Source organism: Calonectris borealis, chromosome 8 (genome assembly GCF_964195595.1).
Source record: "Calonectris borealis chromosome 8, bCalBor7.hap1.2, whole genome shotgun sequence".
Lineage (NCBI taxonomy): Eukaryota > Metazoa > Chordata > Aves > Procellariiformes > Procellariidae > Calonectris > Calonectris borealis.
The window spans coordinates 19,288,894-19,294,559 of record NC_134319.1 but is presented as its reverse complement, the minus strand read 5'-3'; positions in this window follow the sequence as shown (position 1 = coordinate 19,294,559).

Sequence of the window (5,666 nt, the reverse complement as noted above, 5' to 3'; positions counted from 1 at the left end):
CATGTTTAAGGCACAATCCATTAAAGATCTGATTAAGAACCAGGGCACTACTGAATTCTGCAGAATGTATACAGGTGCCCACAACCACTGAACTAATTTAAGATGGCAATTAGATACCTAAATGGTTTTAAAGAATTTGCATCTGAGAGGGCTTCCTCTATAAGGCATAACAGGGAGAGCAGCATAATGAATAAATGACTTCAGAAAAACATTCATAAAAGCACTTAAAACGACTAAGGACCATTTGCCCTATTTTCAAAGGGCACATTTGTGACTCTGCACCTTTTACACTAAGGTACTTTTGGGAAGACTGCCCCAGGCCTCCTGCCCAGCCTGGAGCGGCCCACCATGCCGCAGGCCTGAGCACTAGCTCTTTTCATGTACGTTTGCATTTCACTCTTCTGAAAATATTGCTGGATATCCAGCTTGGTGGGCATTTCTATTTCAGTAAGGCTCATGCGGTGCAGCTGGGGACACCGAAGCTCCCTGGCAAGACCGTGAGGCAGCCTGGAGGCTGGGCCCGGCCTTGCCTCACATCCCTGAGGCGCCCGCCGGGGGCACGGTGGCACCCCGTGCCGCGCCGGGGCTCGGGAGAGCTGGTTTCCACGAAACCTTTGTGCCAGCTGGTTCCCAACGTAAGTTTTAATCGGGCCTCTCCTCATTTTAAAAACCTGGTAAGGCGCTAAAATGAAACTCTCGTGGCCCTGCGGGGCCGGCCGTCAGGCGGCGCAGCGGGAGTCCCGGCGGCGGGCAGGCACAGCCCGCCCCGCGCTTCCCGCCCTCCGGGCAGACCCGCGCCGTGCCGCGCTGGCGGCCGTCCCGCCTCGGGCCACCTCTGGTGCCGCCGTGTCTGTCAGCCTCGCAGCTGGGCGCGGAGCCTTCCGGCATCAGGCGGCCCCGCAGAGCACGGAGCAGGTCCGTCCTCGGCGCGGCCGGTGGCCGGGCCTCTGCGGGGGCCCCCGTCTCCTTCCCGCGGCCCTTCACCGGCGACTGTGCGGCAGCTGAAACCAACCTTGCCTCACAGGTCTGAGGAATTAAGAGATGGCAAACAAAAGCTCCAAACTTCAACCAAATGAAGTGCAGATACTGCTAAGAAAGTAACTCCGGCCTTGTTGGGAAGTGAGGAAGCGCCGAAGCCGGTTGCCTTTCCTCCGGCCCGCTGGACTCCTGTGTGCTGCCCCGCAGCATGCGGGGACTGCCTTCTGCTGGGGTGCTGCTGAAAGCCCTGTCATCTTGCAAGTGTCCCCACAGAAGTCTTCCAGAAACTTGGTGTTGGCCTGAGAGGCTGCTGCCGTACAAGTATAGATTGTATGACGTTTTTAGATGATAAAAAGGACTGAAAGAACAAAAATGTGGAAGGACACCAGGCAGAACAAGTGCGTGTAATAAACAATAATGGTAATAACTCTATTTTTGCATAGGAAAAAATCTTGAGGGAGTGTTTTTAATGGACAGCTAATTCTGCAGCTGTTTCTGGGGAAGAATGTTCCAAATTATTTTCTGATACTCTAAATATAGAAGTTACACAGTGCAAAAATGTGAAAGCAAGAAACAGCACCACTTTCAATGAAAGAGAAATACTGAGAATGTTGGGAGCTTCTTTCTTCATCATGTAAGAAGAAACAGTACTTCTTTTATATGTAAAGAAGAGCTAGAGTGTAGGGTCATTAAAAGTACTGAAAAAGAGCATTGATTTCCAGCTCTGCTCTTCACCCAGTATGTGAATTGAGACTCATGCCTATCTACTGACACTGGTATTTCTACTGAAAATCTGAGATTGTAGTACAAGCTTTTCCTTTTACAACTCTTCTTAGTGCATTCTAAATTAGAAGAAAGTGACATCTTTTATGTATTAAAAAAGATACATTTAAATAGCAAATTGTCTGGCTTGCTTAGAAATAATTAGACATCTTAGTGATTTAAAGGTGACTCTTCTTTTTGTTTCAGTCAAATAAGAAGTGGATTCATGTCTCATTTCCTACTTCCGTTGGTCAACTGCACCCGAGTTACAGTTACCCCTCACTGCAAGAGTATGGAAATGTTATGCTATTTTTGATAGTAAGTCAAATATTTCTAATACTGAATTTTTAAATTTCTGTGGAGTATAAATACGAAAGTCAGCAAATTAAAGGGAAATAACAGGTGTATGAGGTATCCTGGCTGCAGTGTTCTGGAGAGCTGTGACAGGACCAACACACTGTGAAGCCGTTTCCTGTAACACAGTGGAGGCACATGCTCTGACTGCATACAAAAATCAGGGAGCTAAGAACATCAGGAATTATTTCAAAATACAATTATAAAATAATAAGGCAGTTTTATGATGAGGATTGACGATCCCGCTGACATCTGCTGATGTGAAATTTGAATTCATGCACACCATGAATGAATTTGTGTTTCAGTACTAGAGAAATCCCAGTGGTAAAGAGTAGGAACTAGTTTGTTGTAGTGGTTATACCTGACTTATAACACTATAGTGTATATGAATTCATGTTTTGGAATATGTCTAATATGTACATGCATTAACTGAATTACAACAATTCAGACGGAGAAAAAATAATAGGAGGGAATAGAATGGAATAAAAAGACGATTCACAATGTAAATATCTTTAACAGGTGAGTAGATTTTTGTTTCCTTCAGTGTAATACTGTTAGAAATGTATGGTACATAAAAGAAAGGATAAATTATTACATTTAAAAAAAAAATTACAGAGAAATTTAAACACTGGGTTTAGGCTCCTGGGATACCAGCAGATGCCTTTTTCCCTTATAGCCATTTATTGTACGTGAGGTTGGACACCCTCTACCCCCGAACTCAAAATACCCACTTGAGAGGCATCAAAGTACAGTGATGGATAAGTGCGGGACAATGAGAAAAAACAAAACCTTAACAGAAACTGCTTCCTGTCAGTATTTTGACTCCAGTTGTTATATTTTAACTTGTGTAAATTCTGTGTATCTTAATTTCAGTTGGCAAAAAGTTATACTGGAAACTTAACTCAATATATTTCTGCCTGTCATTACATTTGACAATAGTTCACATTTGAAATAAAAATAAGACTCCTTTTGAGTTAGAAAATTCTGAGGGGAATGGACCTCACTGCCTTCTGTGTAAGAGTCACCCCGGCCTAACACTTGTCTGGTCCAAGTCTTATGCAATGGGACATGCTGAGCCCCTGGGCTAGGAACTGCTCAAGGGACAATTCTGGTAGTAGTTTGTGTTGCAATGCCATTTGAGTCCGAATCTCAGTATGACTTGGCTTTCTCTTTTTATGAGCCTAATGTCAGAAGGCTACTTAAATAGAGCTTGGTCTCGAAGAAAATAGGTTTTTCTGGACTGCGTGTTCTTCAGGGCATTCTTCTCCCCAGTAGTTTCCCTTCTAAAAGGTGACTTTGAGGGATCCTGTGCTACTTGATATTATGAGCTAAATTTATTTTACTTCTTAGAGTTATCTCTGCTGTGACAGTTTCTGACGTTTTGCTAGTCTTAGCTTTAAATCTCAAAAGCATTCTTTTTCCCCATACCTACATGGTGCATTTCATATACAGGTGAAGCTGCAAGAGAGAGAAAGAATAGGGCTGTGTCTGGCAGCATATCAAATAACTCCTGGGAGCAGAGCAGAGAACCCCATTTAGGCAGGAATAGAAGGATCTTGGGATTAGAACTCCTGTATGATAATGGCTTAAGCATTTGGATGAATAACTAATTTATAAGAAGGCAAAATCTTTCATCAAATCACTGTTTCTCTGCGCTCTTCTGGGTCATATCCTGTATGTTCTAAATCAGCACCATTTTTTGATTTTGTAGGGCAGTTGCATAGGTATCTTCCTTCTCGATAGGTTTTTATATGAGAACTGATTGTTCATCTTCACACACATCACCTGTCTTGTTCTCTGATGACATGATCCAAGAAAAAGTAGTTTTTTCCTTTTAGAGGAGAAAAAGGAGTGAAGGCCCACTAAACAGATAGAAGAGGAAAGCAACACTTTTTTTGCAATTTACAGAACACAAATAAAAATTGATGGTAGCAGTCCACAAGTTCAATGAAGTACAATGACTCAGCATTTAAGTTACACATAGGATTTATTATTTTCTGTCACACAGAAATCAACTAAGAATCTTCAGTATGTAGCATGGGGAAGAAAGCTTGTGGGACTATGCAACCGTACAGAGATTCTGGAAACAGAAGACCGTTCACAAGGAGTCATTTGGAAATATGATTACTTAGGCCCCAGCTAATTATCTAGGTTTGAAAAACAAGCGGGTGGAAAACATGCAAGCATTCAGTTTGAGAGCTTAATGCTCCCCCTCATCTTCCCAAAGACTGAGAAGTCAAAATATTCTAGGACCATAAAGCCATGGACTACAGGTAGTGACTCAAACTTTTCTCCAAATGCATCCCATTATACATATATAGAATTAATCTTGATTACTAGAACACAATAATCCATAAGATAGAGATTGAAGTTTTCTTCTCTACCACAAAGATACAGGAGGACATTTTGTTGCAAGTAGGAAGTTTGACTTATAGGTGGGTCTCATGTTCATGGACATGAAAATTACCTCATTCTATGAAGGTAACAAAAAGTTTTTACACTACCCACACTGAATCTGGCACGTACATATGGTTTGTCCTATTTATACTGATCTGAAGCACATTGATATAATTCTACCGAAACTCAGGATGCCATGCCACACTCAAAAAAGGGTTATAAAAAAAGAAGTGAACTGAAATGATTTCATTAAACACAAGTGTAAGAAAATCACACAAATGACTAAGGATTGCATAAAAGAGGATGCTGTAGATTTAAGTCATTTGGTGAGATCAGTCTCAAAACTGGCTTATACTCATAGAAAGTAAGTTACATGAGCCAAAATTTTTACTCTGGTTACCAGTCTTTCTGTTCAGACACTTAAAAATATCCTGATTTTTATAAATGTGGATCTGATACCACTCACACTAATTTCAGTGGGAGCTGAGAAAAAGTCAGAGTCACTTTTACTTGTGTGCATAAATATAAAACCTGATGGACTGCCTGGGTAATTGGCTCACTCCCCAAATTTGTACATGTGAGCCTCTGTTCAGCTTCACCAGAATATGCACTCACTCTAATCCAGTTAACAGTCATCTTCTGTTAACATACAAAAACTATTTTGACCACCGAAGTCCTTGTTAAATAAATCTAGTTACTGAGTTATAGTCAACCGCCCACAAATATTGAGGCTTGAAGTTATTGAAGATCTCATCAGTATTCATATTTTACTGTGCAATAGCAAAAGATCTTTCATTGCATGTAATGCAAAAAGTTAGATTTCTTAGGACTTTGGTTTCTCTAATGGAACAGTCTTCTGAGCTGGGAACTTCAGCAATAAATCAAGGAGAACAGGGAAGCAACTTAATGGAATTCCATTATTAATTATTTCATACTTTAACTGTGTCCAGATGGTTCATCAGGATTAGAACCTCATTAAGTTGGGTACCATATAAAAACACAAGTATGCACAGTGCCTACCCCCAGTGCCAGTTCCATTACCCTTTCTGAAAAGTGAATGTTAACCTGAAAGCCAATCCGCAAATGTTTGAGTGGATTTGCTCTCATGTTTGCAGAACTGTGGCCTAATTGACTATACAGTATAGACTGCAAAGCAAAGTATAAAAGGAAGGTCA